Source organism: Lissotriton helveticus, chromosome 8 (assembly GCF_964261635.1).
Source record: "Lissotriton helveticus chromosome 8, aLisHel1.1, whole genome shotgun sequence".
NCBI lineage: Eukaryota > Metazoa > Chordata > Amphibia > Caudata > Salamandridae > Lissotriton > Lissotriton helveticus.
In genome coordinates, this window is record NC_136069.1 from 447,833,163 (window position 1) to 447,852,518 (window position 19,356).

Sequence of the window (19,356 nt, forward strand, 5' to 3'; positions counted from 1 at the left end):
AGCATACCTTGCCACACTTAGGGCGGCCAAAAGCGGTACAAAAGGGGGTGGTAATGGACGGAGCATCTGAACCAATCAAACACTCACACCCAGTCAACCTGCAGCACTTATTATTCCACCCACTTAACTAGCCATTTAAAACATATCTCAGGTCTTCCATTGCAGCCTGTGTGCAGTTTTAAACTGCCAAGTCCACCTTGCAAAATTAACCCTTTGCTAGGCCAACTTTTCCGTGTTTTTACATATAAGTCATCCCTGCCTGTTGTTGGCCCTAAATAGCCCACAGTTTTATATGTCCTGGTAGGTAAAAATCCCAAATTAGTTTTTCACTGCTACGAGGCCTACCTGTCCAATAAGTTATCACTGGATAATATGTGCTACCTTTTGTGTGGGAATAGGTAGAAATGTCATGTTTGGTCTCTAAACAATTGTAATTCAATGGTAAAGTCATATTTAAGTCACAATTATGAAAATACCACTTTTAGAAAGTTGCAATGTTCTTGTCCTAACCATTTGGTGTCTGCAGCCTGTGTCCTGGGTAACATGAGTGTGATTCGCATTGTAGTTGGACTTTGTGTATTCCTCCCAGACAGTGAGAAAAAGGGGGACTAGATGTTGACAGGATGTGCCATCCTGTCAGGATGTGTATTGCAGAGCAGTTCAAGTGCCCCAATTACAATTTAAAGGAGCTACATCAGCACACTCACAAAAAACTTTGTATCATTCTTTTGTCACCTTGCACCTCTAGGAGCCTGGAAAGGGAGGAAGGAAATTTCATAGTCAACTGTGGAGAAACAATTCTAGAAGTTTCTTGTACTTCAAAGCTGGCAGCAGATATGAAAATAGGACCCTCATAACCCTCTTAAGCTCACTCCTGGACTTGCGGAGAATGCTCAGAAGGCCTGCCTTTTACTTCAGAGGACATCCCTGCTGTGTAAGGCCTGCTTTGTTCTTCAGATCACTGCCCTGCTGCTACCAGAGTACTACCCTGCTGCTTGAAGCCTTACTTGAACCCTCAGAGGACTGCTTTACTGCTTGAGTCAGGGCTACCAGAGTTGCTTCAAGTTGGCTGGCCTCCTGTTCTGAGCTACAGGGACACAAAAAACTCCAACAACTGGAACCTTAAACCTGGACCACGCCTGATGTGAGTCCTACCCTCCAAGTGGTGCTCAGCCAGTTCAGGACCCTTAGAAGTGGTGCCGAAGGTGCTCAAACAGCCAAAACCTAAAACCTGAGACTTAGAATATCATCCAAAAAGTTATCTGAGAACTGATAGGAGACTGGGATCTACCTGCTTGCAGATCTACCCAAAGTGTATCACTGATTGGCCTGACTTTGCGGTGGCTCCCGCTAAGCTTTTCTCCGCAACAGCAAATCCTGTTCAGCAGATCTTCGCAGAAGGGGTATCAGGCCTCATGGAGCAGTCATCTTCTCCAGCCTGCGGCTTTGTCCAGCTGGAGATTTTTGACTTCCAAAAATTGACAAAGTTGGCATGTAGAAATTCTCACTGCGGCTTCATCCAACGAGTCCCTGATGACTATGCCTCCTCCTTGGAAAATGCTGGCTGCCATGGCTCATTGAACTTTTCCTTCTAAGTCCGAAGGTAACCTGAGACGGGCTCAATCCAACTTGTGTAACCGACCCACACTCCTGTGTGGTTGGTCATAACTTTCAACTTTGTCATTGTCTTGCGTGATTAGATGCCCGTGGTTGGTGCTTTAATCTTTTAGGTGGTAGTAGTTACAATTTTTTTTAAATATTCATAACTCCGGTTCAACTGATTGGATTTTTCTTATTTTGGTTTCAAGTTATTAAATTCTTCTCTATTTTTAGGTCCTGCCTAGGCAGCGCGCATACACTGTCTGGAAGACCTGCTGTGGTTGATAAAGGACTTAGCTCTCGCCTGCGGGGAACATCCTTTACAACGCAACTTTTACCCCGCACTACCATTACAACGTAACCATTACAACCCAAGTCATTACAACGACTTGCGCTGGAGGGTGCTGTAGGATAGGGAATAGCTTAATTTTCTATCCAACACCTTCCCTACTATCCACGGGGACTGGAGTTGGAATAGAAAATTAATTATTCCACTATCCAGCGCCCCCACTGCGTTGTAATGGCATGCGTGTTAAAAGCACGCGTTGTGATGTCAGTCAACCCTCGCCTGCTGCCTTCCCATTGATTCAGTGCAGTGTCGCTCTTCTTTGCTGCATCCTGAATGATTCATGCAGCGATGTTTTACTTCTGTTTTTTCTGTAAGGAGCACCGCCCAGGTACAGTTTTCTTCTGCTTCTATTGTTTATGTGGTGTGTCGGTAAAATCTTTTTTATAATGGTTGCAGCGTGGCATGGCGAGCTGTATTTTCAAGTATGGCAGCCACGCCATTTTTTGTTTTGCACAGCGTGGCTCACACACCTCAATGTTTTTAGTACAGCACTGTGTCCCATTATTTACTTCAAAATCACGTTCTCCTTGCAGTGTGGCATGCAAAGCTGTATTTTCAAGTAAGATCTTCAATCCTCTATCTAGGTCCACTCTCTCCCTGCAGCTCTGCTGTGCCTTCTCTTGCCTCCAGACCCCAACCTCCTCCTTGGGAGGTTCGAGGCTGCTGCCCGCTCCAGCACCTGCTGCCCGCTCCAACTGGGATCACACTTCCTGCAACCACCATAACCGTGCTCAGCAATTTTTTTCTTAATTTTTCCTTGTTGTGCCAGTGTTATTGTGCCCATCTGTGTCTTGCTCTAATTCCACCACTGTTTTTATTTTCTTGTGCCTGCCTGTTCCTTTCGGCTTTTGCCACTGCTGCCCCTGTGGCCCCTCCCCCCGGAATTCCCCATCCCGGAATTCCACCCAGAATTCCCCCACTCCCTCTCCTCCCTCCCACCTCCCCTACTTAATGGTGGCCACTGCGCCGTCTCGCAGCGGGCGCACCACCGGCATGCCAAAGGTGCACCAAAGGCAAGCCCACCTGCGACCATCGGCGACCAGTGCCAGGAACCCTGGACCTCCCACTACCCATCGCTACGACACCACCACCCTCCTTGCACTCAACCCTGGAAGACTTACAGAATTCCAACAGGCCTAGCCTAACACAACCCATGTCCAATTCTCCTGCCTCCACTGCTGCCAGACCCTCACCGCCAACTCGGCATCCAACACCACCGACACCACTGATGCCAGCACAGGCGACACCCTAAAATGCATCCTTCTCAGTGTATGCTCCGTACACAAACACGCCATGGAAATCTGGAACCTACTCGACTCTCTCGCCCGACTTCGCCTTCTTCACAGAGACCTGGTCCAACACATCCTCCTCCCCTGACATCAGCACCAGCATTTGAGATGGCTACAAGATCCAGAGGAAAGACCGCCCCAACCACCCAGGAGGAGGCCTCACTATCACCCACAATAGCACCCTTTGGCTCACCACCTCCAGTAAAAAACCTTCCCCTCCGCCGAACACCTGTGTAGTGTAGTTCCTATATTCCCAATAGGCTCTGCACATTGGAATAATATATCCTATAGATTTGACGTAGGACTTATGTCTACTAGGTCTCTATCGAATATACTAGACTTAATTGTGAGTGGCAGCTAGCTCAGAGGTCACTAGAAACTTTCTCGAATGAACAAGAAGGGATTCGTTTCTGACAACCGCATAAACATGACAACTTTGTTTCCCCAAGATAAAACGTATCTTCAGAGTCGTGGAAACAATAGATAGATATTTTACTCAGTCAATCGTGCATGCTTCGTTTCACCAGAGGTGCAGAGAAATAGAGAGATGGACGTTTCCAATAAAAGTATTTATTGAACAGTCTTCTTTCTCGTGCAGACGAAATGAACTGCTACAATCGTAATACTGGCTGCAAAGTATAATGCGTACAGCAAGAAGAGTATTATAAAATAATACTATAAAAGGATGGTATGGTTTCTAAGCCATAAAATACATACATAAATAACAAAAGGTTAAAAAGTACTCAACTGGTGCTTCTAAAATACGCCTACCCCACATGTACCTAACCTAAGTCTAGTACGAGGGAAGGAGTAAGTGAGGTGTAGCATAAATCTAGTATTCTTTTTGCCAAGATTTCTCGTAGGGTCTAATTAGCTCCGTACCTTGGTTTAGAATGTAGGAGGTCTGGTATCTCCCTGTCTCAGGACTCGATTTCCCAACACCCCACAAGGGGAGCTTGGAAGCACTGGAGCTGGATTTCTCGGCAAGAGAAAAGACATCGTCTCTCTCTCTCTCTCAGTGCGTCTGCTGGAGGGTCGGCTTCCTTCAGCACTTGCTGCAGCAGGATGCGTCGGGCAAGTAGATAGTCGAACTGCTCCAAACCACCGTGTGTTTGCTATGGCAAGTGTGGGCATATTTATACCTTGAAGGTGCCGAGTTTGACGTTAAGGTGGACATAATAACGTCATCAAAGAGTCTCAGTTCTTTGAACACTCCATGAGTTCTTGGACAAATCAATATTCAAGCAAGGGGAAGTCCCTAACTGCTGAAGCCGAGTTTTTCCAAGAAATCGTTGTGGCTTTTCGGAACTAGTGGAAGTAGCCATACCGTATTTGGACTGCATGGGCCATGTCTAAATATGGTTATGATTTCTATGCCTATATAAGAACAAGGTGATTTATACCTATATAAGGGCATGAATCAGGAAAATTACACTAGGGTCCTAAAACGCAATACAACACCTGCACTTCCAGATCCAGACCACCCCCAAAGCCACACTCCGAGGAACCCTCGTCTACAGACCCCCAGCCCCCAAACACACTTTGCCACCACCATCACCGACTTCATCGCACCCCACGCCATCGCCTCTACAAACTACATACTCATTGGAGACCTAAACTTCCACCTCGACAACCCCAGCAACCCCAACTCCACTATCCTTTGTGACAACCTCGTCAGCATTGGACTTAAACCACTTGTCAACACACTGACCCACAGAGCAGGACACACCCTCGACCCCATCTTTGCGGCAGGAAACAGCTTCCAATTCAGTTACACAATGCAGCCACCATGAACCAACCACCACTGCGTACACTTCGCCATCAACCACCCCTAGACACCCAAACCAGCCCCACACCCACCACGAAGGAACTGGAGCAAGGTTACCCACGAGCAACTTAACTCCACCCTCACCCGAGACAATCCACACCTGGGCACCCGGCGCAAACGACGCAGCCAGAGAACTCCACACCTGGATCTCCAACTGCGCAGGCGAGCTTGCCCCGCTACGCAACCCTGACAGACAACGCCCCAGGAAAGCCGCCTGGTTCACCACCTCTCTCCAAGAAGCCAGACACACCTGCAGATGCCTGGAGAAGAACTTTGAGAAACACCAAGACAACCGAAAACCACACCACGTACAAGGACGCCATGACGGACTACCACAACCCGATCAGAGCCACCAAGAGAAACTTCATCCACAATGAAATCCTGGCCAACTCCACCAACCCAAGGAACTTTTCAGTGTCATTCAAGAATTCACCAACCCACGCAGCAAATACAGCAAACAGAAGGATCTCCCGTTTGCGGCCTCAAAAATGGGTTGCACATCTGGCCCAAAATTATGAATTTCGACAGTGGTTTGTTTTGAATGTCCTTAATGTGACACTTTGGGTTCACTGCGTCACTGTGACCAACTAGCAAATTTTTTAAAATATTGTATCACAATAGAGTGGTGCATGTTTTTGTAACCCTTGTGTGTTCCTTACACTGGATCAGTTTCCGAATGATTAACATCTGCAACCTAACTGCATTAGGAGTTTGATGAGCAAAATGTACAATAACATGTGGTGTGCAGAATTAAAGTTGCACTGTGAGGGGACCCATTTTATAACGTCATCAAGTTTGAAGCTTCCTATCTTTGCAGAATTTCTCCTGCATCATTTCCTGAAATATATTTCTGGCAGGAGATTTTTCATGCAAATTTCATTTTGCAAGAGCAATCTCCTTCAAAACAAGTACTGCCAAAGCCTTCACAATTCTTAAAGAGCATTTCGCATGGCTTTTAAATGCAGTGCTTTCCTGGTGCAGGTAGCAGTACCTTAGGCCACAAGTGACACTGCCAGCAGCATGTAGACAAAATATGATGGATGATGGAGGGCTGTAACCAACCACAAAAAACAGTAGCAGATGCACCCACGGACAATGAGCACAAGATTATGCACTTCCTGAAATAACACTTCCTTCCAACTGTTTTGATTAACAGTACATGTTAGCTATCAAGCAGGCTTGGAATTGCAACCCAGAAAATTAAACATGATCCTAAGTGTATTTAAACAAATAACTTTGCTTCACGCATTCTTTAAATTAGACCTGACTTGCCATATCTGTTTGCAAAGAGATTGAAATTAACCAGACTAATTGGAATGAGGCTCTAAGTATACATTAAAGCATTTGCAACAATAGGTCTGACAGACTAAAGCTGTCTGTAGGAAGTCCTAAACAATAGGTTTTGTAGGGTTTTGCCCCGCAAAATCTGCTTTTCAATTTTTTGACGGAATTTTCACCAGCTACTTTCCCCAAAATTTCACCCAGACTAAGAATTATTCTTTGTTAAGTACATATTGTTCACTAGCAGATCACTGTAATTGGAAATCACTTTTAAAATGCAGCCACTTCAAATAATCAATTTACCCACACTAATGCACCTTTCTATCTCCCCACAGTTATGGACAACCCAACCCACCCTTCTACTCATTGTTATCCGTCCATGTACTCATCTTTTTTTCATTTCTACCCACAAGCATTCATCTACTACTCCCGACACATTTACTCACACCTAAGAATCAATCCACCAATCCCAATTTGTCCATGATCAACCCTTTCTCTAAGCACATATAACTTAACTTACACCAGTTCATTTATCCATCACCTCACAGTCAGACATTCAGACCTCCACTTGTCTCTGTCCAACTATGTAGTCAACCATCATCTACCCACCACCCACTAAAGTACGCACCCACAGCCACACAAACATTGAGTAACCCATGTATAGACCCAAACATAAGTCTATCCATACATCCAACCAACATCCTTTTTGTGTTTGCAGGTGCCTGTATTTGTGTTGTATAATTGCGTGTGCATCTGGATCCATAGTGTGTGCATATGTTTGTGTGTGTGTATGCGCACACACAAATGTTTCAGCATTGTATCTGTGCATATGATAGCCAGAATTTCAGTGTTTTGCCTGTACACGAAAATATATCACATAACACCATTTGGCCATTATATCATACAACACACACTGCAACCCATCCAGAGCTATTACATTTGCCAGTGCTTCTTTTTTATGGCAACCCTATTGCATTCCCTCTGATTTATTTTTTATTTATAGAGTTTTATATAACGCAAACTTGATCCCGAAGGATATCAGAGCGCTTTACAATTTGAGGCAAAGGTAACAAATCAGAACATTAGTCTAACAAGGGGAATCTAATGGGCATTGAATCAACTAGTACAAACATAGCAGCTCAATATAACCTGAGTGCACGAGTAGGAAGGGGCTATGCGATGCTGTGAGGATTGCAGGAACAGTGAAATACAGTTTTAAGGAAGGGAGTGTCAGCATCCTGAGACGTTGGGGGGAAATTAATATCCAATGGGTGGTGGCATTTGGTTACATAGGCATAGCAAAGTGCTCCGTTTGCAATTATTACCTCCTAATTATAAAAAGCTCCTTCGGGTTTCAGCATAAAACTCATTTGGAACTCTGCACACATTCTTTCTTCCAGTACCCCCCAAAAAATGGGCTCATAAATTGTTTTATTTCGCGAGGGATTCATAACTGCGGGTTGTATCACAAAAGGGGCATTGCAAATCTTCCCACTTTAGACAGTGGTGTATCCTTGCTAGTTATGGGAACTTTAAGGAAATGCGTAGCTTTTGGCTGGTAATGTAGCAACATTCGTTGCCATATCAAAGTAAGCAACAGAATACATCACAACAGGATTCACAATACCAGCACAATTAAAACATAGCAGGGAACAACTGAACAGAACAGTCAAATCCAAAGGCACCTGAACAATTCCAATAAAACACAACTGCATCATATTGCGTTGATGAAGCACAAAAACAAAGCACCACAAGAAAAAAGAATACATCACAACCACAACAAAATGAAATAAAAAATACACGCAAACATTCTTGGTACACATTACCACCTTCAGAACCTTGTTTTTTTATTACGGTGATAAAATGTATTTTGCGATTTCATGGTGTAAGGTCTTTTCGGTACGCTCTGCTAAAGTAAATGGGTATATTTCATCGCCTGCATTTTAGCAGGTACATTAACAAACAAGCTGGCTGGCAGGCAATTTCCCAAGAATTTAAATATTACTGTAGCTGTATATTCCTCTCATACCGAGTCTTCAGTTTATAATTGCAAAGGCCGGCTGTTTCTCCTTGATATGTGCAAAGTTGGCAATGGCATTTTTTCAAATGCGTATTTCTGTGACTCTAAAGTACAAGGTGATATCATTTTTTCCACGCTTCTTTCTTATACATGGTTTGATTTACACCTTATTGCATTTTGGTAATAAAAGACTGGCGCACATAAATTAAACTATATAAATTACTTGTTAATATCTGGAATCCTCGTATTACTCATCTGAATAACCGAATACTTCAGCCTTCATTGTAAATAGCGTTCTGCTTATTTCAGAAACACTTGGAGTCATTTTATCCATGGCTGGTTGACTCATTATATGCAGTATGCAAATAAATTGAATAGTACCTCTATTGTTTCTTCTAATTTTGCAGGTACTATTATATTTTTGTACTATTTTTATTGAATGTAGTATTTGCAATAACCTGTACGTTTATATTAGAAGCCAATTTGTGTTAAGCAAAAAAGTGTACCCGTAAAAAATATAAATTGTGCGTCCCCTCCATAGCTAATTATGATCTGGCTTGTTAAAACAGTTCGCATCCACTGTGTCCATATAAGGACGCTGGTCAATACCTGTCTCTTTAGACACACATTAGTTGGTATTTTCATTTGCATGGGGTGTGCAAAATCCGCAAAAGGCTAGATTTCCCAAAGAAAGTTATAATTTGATGATTTATTAGGGTGAAATTATGCGAGTGTACTCGAGTCAGAATTTTGGAGTCTATTCCCAAACCACACTTTGCAGTATGTTTAGTAGTAGTACAATAATATTACTCATGTAATGCAAAATGCTATTCACAAACTTCTGTGTGGAGACCTCAGCATCCCCTACTCTTTCTATGTGAAGGTCTCTGCACAACTAGGTACTTGTTTTAGTAGTAAATGTGGGTGGAACCTCGGGCAGGGGCTGGAAAAAGAGGAATGCTAGCTATTAAATAGGAGGGGATTAGACAGGGTTAAGGATGGGTTTAGGTAGGGATACCAAAATACAAACATAGACCATTAAAGTGTAAGCCCATTGCAATTCATAAACTGCATTTCTAAAGTTATTAAAGCCCAAACGGTCCAAACCAGTCAAAAATGTACTCCTGCCCAGTCTTGAAGTAAGTTCAGCACCACACATTGCCATTCACAGGAACTGCAACATACTCCCACAGAATATAAGGAAGGCAGGGACTTAAAGTATCACCCCATAGGAAATAGTATTAAGTACAATAAAATATTTTTAATACACTCATTCTAAAATGACCAAATAATAATTAAATATAAAATTAATGAGGGTGGGATTTTTGCAAATTATTTAAAATAATAATATTTCTAAATATAATTAAGATATTTTATGTAATTATTTATTAAACATTTAATTTATAGAGGCATCATGCTGAAACATTTTTTGCTCTAGAATAATAATAATAATTATTGTAAGTTATTTTACACTGAAATAGTTTTGATATTTAAGTTTAATTGCATTAGTATCACTAAAACCAACAACATAAAGGTCCTGTCTGAAGATTTTCACCAAGCAAAGATCTTTTGAAATAACTTACTGCCAGAGCAATCGGTCTGCGAAACACTGAACCCAATGTCCTTGCCAGGATCAAGCTTAACAATGGGTATGGAAAAAATATGACTTCAAGCGCAGGGCATAGGAGAAGGTATCAAAGATGGTGGCTCTATCAGAATGGTGGTTGGGTAGCTCTACAACAAAAGAGAGGTAAACGTGTTTGTAATAGTACATGTGCAATGTAGTGAGGGCATAGAGGGATGCCTGTAGGGCTTTTGCAACAAGTGCAGTTGATAAATGCCTGCAGAGATGAGCTCCCTCACAAACAGAAAATGAAAAAGTTAAATCCTCCGAATTCAACTCTAAATAGTTCTGCTTTCAAATTTTCCTAGAAGGAATGCATTGAGATGAAAAGAATTTGGCTTAGTAGACAAACATCTAGATTTTTGCATCCTGGCACAATCAGTTGTGATTTGGACTTCTGGAAACTTTTAGAGTGTATTGTTTGGCAATTTAGTGTTGATGGCATTAAAGTCGCACGGTTTAGATAAAACCACTTTAAGGACCAGGGTTGCTTTAGGAGACAGTTGATGTAGTGCTAGAACTACCTGGAGCAGGGAAAGATAGTTCAAAGCATTTTGGCCATTGTAGTAGCTTTGAGAAGGGGCAAACAGTCGCTTACGATATGGACCCTTCGGTTAAAGGCATGGATGGCCTAAACAGTGAATACAACCAGTCTAAGAAAGAGTACTTACGTATACACATTCAGAATGCAGATGTGTGAAAGACGTGCTACCCTAGGAGGGTGCCTCTCAGTTTGAAAGTGAGTTTTGTAAATAAGTTATTGATTGTGAGATAATAAATTGAATAGCATAGTTTCAAATAAGTCTCAAATTGTTTAAACCCTGTTCAGTATTGGGAATTAGGGGACAGATGTACAAACATCAGGTCATAATATAGTGTAAAGATTTGTAATAACCCAAATCGTAATGGGTCACAATTCAACCTAACTCATGAACAGTAATGATTTATGTGTCATAAATTATGATTCACTATGATTGGAGGCCATCTGTGATGGCCTGCTTGGGTCAGCTGACAACCATGTCTGTGATTACACATAAATAAATAAATGTTTATTTAAATACAGACAGTTTTCCTTAAAGGAAACCAGACTGTGTTGTTTTAAGTTTGATCGAGTTTGCAGTGGTCTTGTTGCCGACGGCCTACTCCCCAACAGCATTTCTTAACATCCCTCTTGCTTACTCACATTGGTCAGTGCTAAAAATTGTTTTCCATCGTGATGTACACACAGACAGAAAGTCTAGGGTAGCTCTGGGAATCAGTGGGAGAAAGGTGATTTTATTCATAACTAGGCCTTTGTTTGCAAAATACAGCGTTACCTACACATTAGACATACGTTTTTGGTAATTGTTTACTATGGAAACATACTTTTCAAAGTGTCTAGTGTGCCCCATTTCCAAATATTGAGCACCCAGTCCTGGGGCTTATGTCACACTTTTAGGATAACTTAGCTAACATATATAATGTTTTTCTTCCTAAATTTCAAAGGCAGTTTTAGATGCCTTCGGATACTACAGTACTTTTAAAATGCAGTCCAATCAGAACACAAGAGTGCTCTCTGGCGCCATACATTTTTATCATATATGTTGATGGTGTAAATACATACTGCAGTACACATGGCATTTAACTTTCATTACTGACCTTACAGGATAGCTAAATGAACCATTTGGGTGACATTAATATTACATGCCTGATTTCCTATCTAGGTGTGGAAAAATGCATGGCATTTAAATGTATTTTCCGCTTAATTTTTAAATATACCTTGTGGTGCTGAACAGCAGTGTCACAGTACACAGAGTCTTAATATCAGTAAAAATAAAAGTTCGTAAAAGGCAAAAAAGTCCAAGGTGATCACAGAGAAAGGGTGGATTTTCTACACTTGCCTCTAAGGTCTTCCCTTAACTGGGAATGTGGATGCCTAGCAGAACAATAGAGAGCACCAGGAAATGCAAATGTTTCTGTAGGGCTTCTGTAATGCTGATAGCCAATGGCTTTGTGTGGAGTATATGTGGATTGCGAGAGAGGTATGTTAGCAGGTTCTTGAAAGCAGGGGAGTCTGCACTTATGAATAAGAAAAGAAAGTATTCTGAGCTGCACTTCTTTTTGGGGGTGTAGTGGTGAGCGAAAGGATGCTATCTTACTCAGATTTTTCACTGACAGCTGGAGCAGAGAGACAGAGAATGCCCATATACCAGAAGAAAAAGGGATAGCCAGGTGGTCATTCCTAGAAAGTGAACATCCTTGGAAGGAATTGTTCAAATGGCTGAGATGTAGAAATTGTGATTTTAGCTAAACATTGATGTTTACAGGGCATTAAGGAAACATAGTGGAATCCACTCAAGTCATACTAATGGGGACTCCCCTGGGTGTCTTGTTTTCAGAAAAGTGTTAAGTGCCAAATGTAAGTCAGTGTGCAAGCAGGAACACATTTTGCAAACTGACGTCTGTATCATATGATATTATGAGTAACCCGAGGTTTAGAGTTGTACACATATGTGATATTCTAAACTCATTATTTTGGCATGCTTCAAACATGTGCTTGCTTCACACCCTTTTTTTAGGTCGAGCATTCGAGACCTCTTGTATATACTTTAGTATACACTTATTATAAACTTATATCTGTATGTACTTTGTGGGCTCTGGTGATCAGCCCTAGGACTTGTCTGCTTCCGCTTAGGGACTTTTTTTCTGTTCAACTGCCTCTATTTAACTGTCTTGATAGAAAACGACCAGCAGAGGTCAGTAAAATACCAGAATTGCTTTCTGCTGAGAGACATTCTTTTCTTTTCTCGCAACTGCTTCTTTTTAACTTTCTTGATAGAAAACGACCAGCAGAGGTCAGTAACATACCAGAATCACTTGAGCATTTTCTATATTGCAGTCCATAGAAATTGTCTTCCACAAGCACCCGTAGACAATAATATTTCTTTCAACTCTTGTATTTTCAGTGATATGAACACCGAAGGCTCTGATTTTATATTAAAAACAGAGCTTTGAACTGTACCATTTCCCAGTGAAAGGCAATATTTCTCTCCATGTTTTCCCACACCTGGCGTGTCACGCAGTTTGGTGCTTACTTTCCTTCCATGTTAAAGAACAGTAGATGTTTCAGCACACAGGCTAATGTGCTGCATAGCTAAATACTAATAAGGTCCCAAAGGCGAGACCGATTGCATTTCAAATGCTTGTTATTCTTTAGATTTTACCATAAGAATTAATGCGGGGTCTGTTCACAATTAAAAATAATTATAAGTAGCCGCTCAGTTGATGGCACGGGTAATCACATGTTTTTTGGACAACCAACAAACACTGTATGCCTCTGACCAAAAGAATTTTAACGGATGTAATGACATATTACGTTTGCAAATCAAAATTGACCATCGGGGCACAACATTACATGTTTAAACTTTGTCACCAATTTCTATTTTTCCTACTTATCCTCAATACTTTTTTACTGCAATGATTAGTTTCTTTGTGAATACCACACACAAGCTGCACAAATTACCCCTAGCGGAATCAAGAATGTTGTCTTCTCTTCAGAACTTTATAGTGTTCTGGGTTCATCCATGGACTTCATACCTCTTTCAACCACAAATGTCAAGTATGAAGAAACCCAAAAATAAGAAAACATGATTACCACTTAGAAAATTGCACAATCCATGGTAAAATAAAATACTTTTACCAACTCTGCCTCCGATTTGGTCTGACTAGCTTTTGTGGAAAAGAATTATGAATACTTTTGCGTTAACAGCCCCAAACATCAAAAATGGGCTCAATGATTAATTAATCTATGTATATGTTTTCTGTACCCAATAAAAGTTAGAGGTAGTAGAGCATATTACATTGAACAAGCTGGAAATACAATTCTGAAAAAATAAGCAAGAAGAAGGCAAGAGCAGAGGAGAGAGAGCCATAGAAGAGGAAAACTGGAACCAAGGAGAGAAAATATAAAGGTATTATAGCTTGGGACAAAGAAAAAAGGTATTCTTTTTACTCGCTGTAAAGTATTTGTATGGATTTTTCATGCCATGAGGCTACGTTGAGTTTAAAGCTCAGTGGTTAGGGCACTCCTCATTGCAGAAACAGCATCTAAAACAGACCTTTAAGTCTACTGTGTAACTAGGGGCCAAATGTACTAAAATGTTTTCCAAAATCAGAGGGTTTGCAACCACAAGATTGATGTTGGTAATGATCAACATATGTAGGCTTTTTATTGCTATTTGTATAACATCAACCTAGGCAAAAGGCAGCAGAGCTGTGTACAGTGTTAAAGGCAAAAATACACACATTCATTGGTTGTAGAGGAGACTTGATTCTAAGAATGCAGGTAGACTTACTTTGACGTGATGTAGTGTTCTTTACAGAGGTGTATTTTCATCTATTTCTTAAATAGGAGCAGGGTTACTGCAGTCCTGATGTGTATTGGTATGTTGTTCTATACCCTGGGTGCATAAATAGTGAAGGCCTGTTGCCTTGTTTTTCTTATTTTACACTTCTTCATCACTGTTCTGATGGTGTGCTGGCTGTGGCTGCCTAGAGAGCCACTATAAGTGGTAAAGCTGTCAGCCGGATCGGTAGAAGTGCCGGTCTTCATGTCTTTGTAGATTATGCAACTAGTTTTGAAAATGGTGCTGGCTTACAAAGGGAGTCAATGGAATTTTAGCATTGTGCACATAATATGGTACTATTTGTTAAGGCCACTGATGCAGCCTGTTGTGGCATACAGAATGCCCTCAAGGGAAGCCAGTGTGCAGTTTGTGAGTCTGGGAGGCCTTGGAGCAAGAAGCTGCCACCCTAGATGTTTGAGTATGAGAGCTTTAACAGCTTTTCTGAAGTTGCTTTCTAGGACAAAAGGGTTTATGTTCTTGATAGAAATAGCTGGTGCTGGGCTGTCTTCATTTATTTACAAGGTGTTCCTTGCGTGTGACTTAGCCGTTCAAGGTGAATTTGAGTGACATAGCATTGGGAGAAAGGTGAGCCACATTTGGACTATTTGTTGCTTGTTGTTCTTGGTGAATAGTAAGAATTCTGCATGGGGCTTAGTTTCAGAGAGGCCAAACGTTAATAAGGAAGTCCTTTAAGTTTCTTTTACCCTTTATAGTAAAGCATGCAATCAAACATCAGCCAACGCGTTTCGTTCTTTACAAAAGAACTTCTTCAGGGCAATATTGGTAATTAGCAGTGGTCCTGTCGAGTTCAAATCACTGAGGTATACTAGCCGAATCACTACTATAAACATCTCAGTAAGAGTTCCAGAGCATTAATAGCAGTTACAATGGTCTACATTGGTAGTTTTAAAGGGTCATTCCGAAGTGTAATTCAAAAGATATATCACAGGGAATCCCATCTGTAGGCCCCACAGTCAGAGTTCCAGTAGATCGATTCCAGCCCAGACTATCAACAGGTTCTGTGCGCCTGGAAAGTATACTCTACAGATATAGAGCTGTGTTGTGCAGTACCTGCATGGCCAGCACAGGTACTACGTGTATGTATAGTTGCGAGGAATACATTACATGATAGATATTATGCAGTGCTTGCGCAGTGGAAGCATGTGTTGGGTGTATGTGCGCTTGTGAAAAGTGCAGTACAGGTTAAGTGTTGTGCAGTGTGTTCATCATTAATGTGTCTACTGGCAGTGTATGCTTTTGAAAGTAGCACACTATGGCACAGCACAAAAGGGCTATTGTACTAAATGTGTGCAGAGTGAATGTGTGTGCTGAATGTATGTGTGTCTGTGATGGCACAATGCATGAAGGTAACAGTACTGAAAAGAGTGTGTATGCTGTGTCCATGCACTGAGTGGCAATGTGCCTGCAATGGTACATTACATGGAGGACCCTGGAATCCATTTTGGGAAGCCCAGGACTGCCAGGTGAAGACTTAAGGAGAGGAAACCCCACCCCTCCAAAAAACCCCAACCCACATCCACCCACACCCATGACAGATGTGTGTATTGCTGCATTCTGGTGGGCTGGGTTGGACACACTGGAGAAGGGTCACACAGACTACCTGTGTACGCTTCAAAAGGGATCTCTTTGATTCAGTGACAAGCCAAAAGGAAAGTGACTGGACACATATCAGGAAGGAGATGGGGCTGATAAGGGAAGCATAAAGAGTAGGGCTAGGAGCTCAGGATTTACCTTTTGATGCACATATCACTGTGACTGACATCCAAGTGTGATCTTTAGTCACCCCCATGGTCTGTGTTGTGGGACTATCAGCTTCGGATTCTCTCCTGTGACAGACAGCCTTTCAAGAGAGAGAAAAGAAGTGTATACTTCAAAAGAAGCAGAACCCCAACATAAAACCTTAAAGACCCAAACCCTAAATCACATTTGGTGTCTAGAAATAGACTATAGGAAGGGGATGTTGACACCCCAGAATTTGTCATCTGTCAAGCGCCAGGTGGGCTCTGTGAGGAGGGGAAGCTTGCAAGACTTATGCCTGTGACCAGAACTGGGAGCCAAGGCCGGCTAGTCTCTCTGCTGGGTAAGAGAATATCACCTAGTAAAATCCATACCACCTGCCTTGGAGCTAAGACCACTAGCCCCTTTCTGCTTGCTGAGACCAGTGTGCCCTATGAGGAAGAGGAGAGTGTTGGAGAGAAGGAAGTCTAGCGGGGGGTGGCCTGCCATGATGACTTCTGGTTTGAGGTGCAAGGAGACCGCTGTGTACTGAATGGGTCGTTGGCTGTGTGCAGAATTGAATCGGTGACCCCCATATGCCAATAGAGGTCTGCCATAAACTGACTGGTGAATCAAGTGCTGTGCAGGGAGAATGAAGCCGGAACCGTCTAATTGGTGTGACCCGTATGCCAGAAGGCGCCACTGTAGAAGGGACTGTGCCGACAAAGTGCCAAAACTTGTGTGGACCTTAGAGTTGACCCTGTATGTCAGGATGGGATGCCATGGTATAGGTGGCTCCACAGGAAAGGTTGACGCCTTGCCAGCGGGTACCGCGGCAACCCCATATGCCAGGAGGGGCTCCCAGTACTGAGTAAGTTCGGATGATCACCCGGGAAAACTGAAGCTGAGACCTGGGGGTTGTAATTGAGCACCAGGACCTGCCCCTTAGCCTGCCCTGTTAACTTCGAAGGACGTCAAGAGGACTCCACTCAGTCTCTGGACGCAGTCAGGAGCATGAATATCAACCACCTCCCCCTATCTGGGGGAAGCTGAACTTACCTTGCCAACGGAAGCCCGGACCAACTCCAATCGCTGTTCCGGGCAGCCGCCCTGCTCAGCAGAGAGTTGCATCTGCTGGGTGCTGCTGCATGTCCTACGTGCAGACCGGCTCGACCGAGCACGAAAGGAGAATTGCCCACGGTCGGGCCACCGGCTGAAGTGCTTCTGTGCTGCTGGAGCAGGTAAGACTTGAGACAGGCTTGTTGGGCCCCGGAGTATTAGCTAAAGGTGCTGCTGCACCATAGACACTTTTGACTATTTCCTAAGAGTCAGAGTAGACTCTTGAGTAAGGCCTACTAGTGAGCATTCCCTGGATGTGGCCACCAGTGAATGGGGAATAACCTCAACGATGTTGCAAGGAAGAGGATGGGACAGGGATTTGCCACTTGAACACTAGAGTCCCGGCCTCAAGGGGATTGTGTAATCGCTTACAAATGTTGTAATACTTATTTGAATATGTGGAGTTAGAAATAAAGTGCTTCTTTTTTATATAAAAATAAAAGTATTTGACTAGGCATTGATTTATGGATATTACTGATGGCACTTTTTTATGAGTCGTGTTCACTAAGCTGTTTCGACACTTCCCACTGATGGAGCCTTTGCCTGCTCATCCACAACTACCACTGAGACTCAAATGCAAAAGGGGTAAGTGGCCCAATTGCTCAGAATTGAAAGTAGTCCGGTGCCTGGCTGTAGTTTGGGCCTGGGTCATCAGGAGTGAAGCGCCTCCACCATCACGGTTGGACCCCATAGCCCCAGCGTGCCCCTGAAAGAGGTTAGTATAGAGGTGTCCATGTGAATGAACAGTAACAGTTGAATAGGTAAGAGGAACACTAGTGAAGCATTTTGCCTGTGAATCCCCATCAATGCTTCAGTGTGTGGATGAGGGTTGGACAATCGCTGGTGTTAAAGGAAGTTTAGAAGCCCAGCAACACCAGGTGGCAGGGTCATGTTTACCTGTGGTCAGGAGGGCATCATATGTTATCTGTAATGTAGATGTCTCTGTGCTGAAGCATGATCTGAAGCTATATTGGGATGCATTCTTAAAATGGCTAATGTTTATGGGATCTTGAAGTTGTGTGTAGCCTGCTTTTTAATGACCTTGCCAATGAAGTGTAGGTGAGTGATAAATCCGAAGTTGCCAAGGTCATAACAATCTAGTTTGTGTTTCTTCAGAACTGGGAGGATCTTGACTGCCCCAAAAGCTTTTAGGAGCTGCCTTGATTAAGGGAGGGATTTATGCTGTTGAATAGAGATGACGGAGCTTCTCTGGAGAGTTTTTTGATAAAGGACTATGGTAAGACATCATCTTAACATAAGGTAGCTTCAAGGAAGCAAATGATGTCAGCACGATAAACAAGAGACAAGGGTTTTCATTTTGAAAAATGACCATTGTTGGATCTAGCATGAAGGGGTGGTATTCAGAGGAGAAATAGGCTCTGTGATGTTGATATGTTGTTGGATCATTTGTATTTTTCACTGAAGAGGTTGATAGCGTTTTCTGTACAGTGTGTGAATAAAAAGTATTGAATAGCGGTTGATGCATTGCTTGATTGTCTTAAAGAGTGTTCTGCTTCTGCTGGCAGTTTCATTGATGCCGTTGATAGAGCATTTGTTGTAATGTGCTTATGCAGTGGAAAGGTTCTGTTTTAATCAATTTTCTTTCCTGTTGGTGTTTGTTGTTGATGAGGCCCTTGGCGTACCAAGCTGTTGAAGGACTCAGCTTGCTCCTATTATTTTTTACTTGGAGTGCGGGTATTCACCTGATTTTCCAGAAATTTGCTGAAGTCGTTTAGAAGGGTGCTGATATTGCATGTGGAGTTTATAGTGTGAGAGATACGTTCAAGCTTAAGGTTTGTTTGTGTTGGGTCTATACTGAGCAGGGTGATGGAGATGGCACTGTGAGTACAGTGCCAGTTGTATGCCAGGTTTGCAATTGCTGATTGGCCATGTCTAAAAGACAAGATCAAAGCAATGGCATGTGGAGTGTGTTGGTTGAGTGGCATGCTGTAACATTGAATGTTTCTCTGAGGTTTCCTTTTATTTCATGGTGAAATTGTATGAGAGTTTGAAGTCATCAAAGAGGGGGGTGAGGGTGTGATAGATAGATGGGTGGTGAGAAGGGCTGCAAATTCACCAAGGAAGTCCTTGTTCTGTTTGAGATGCTGGTAGATGAGGTGGAAGG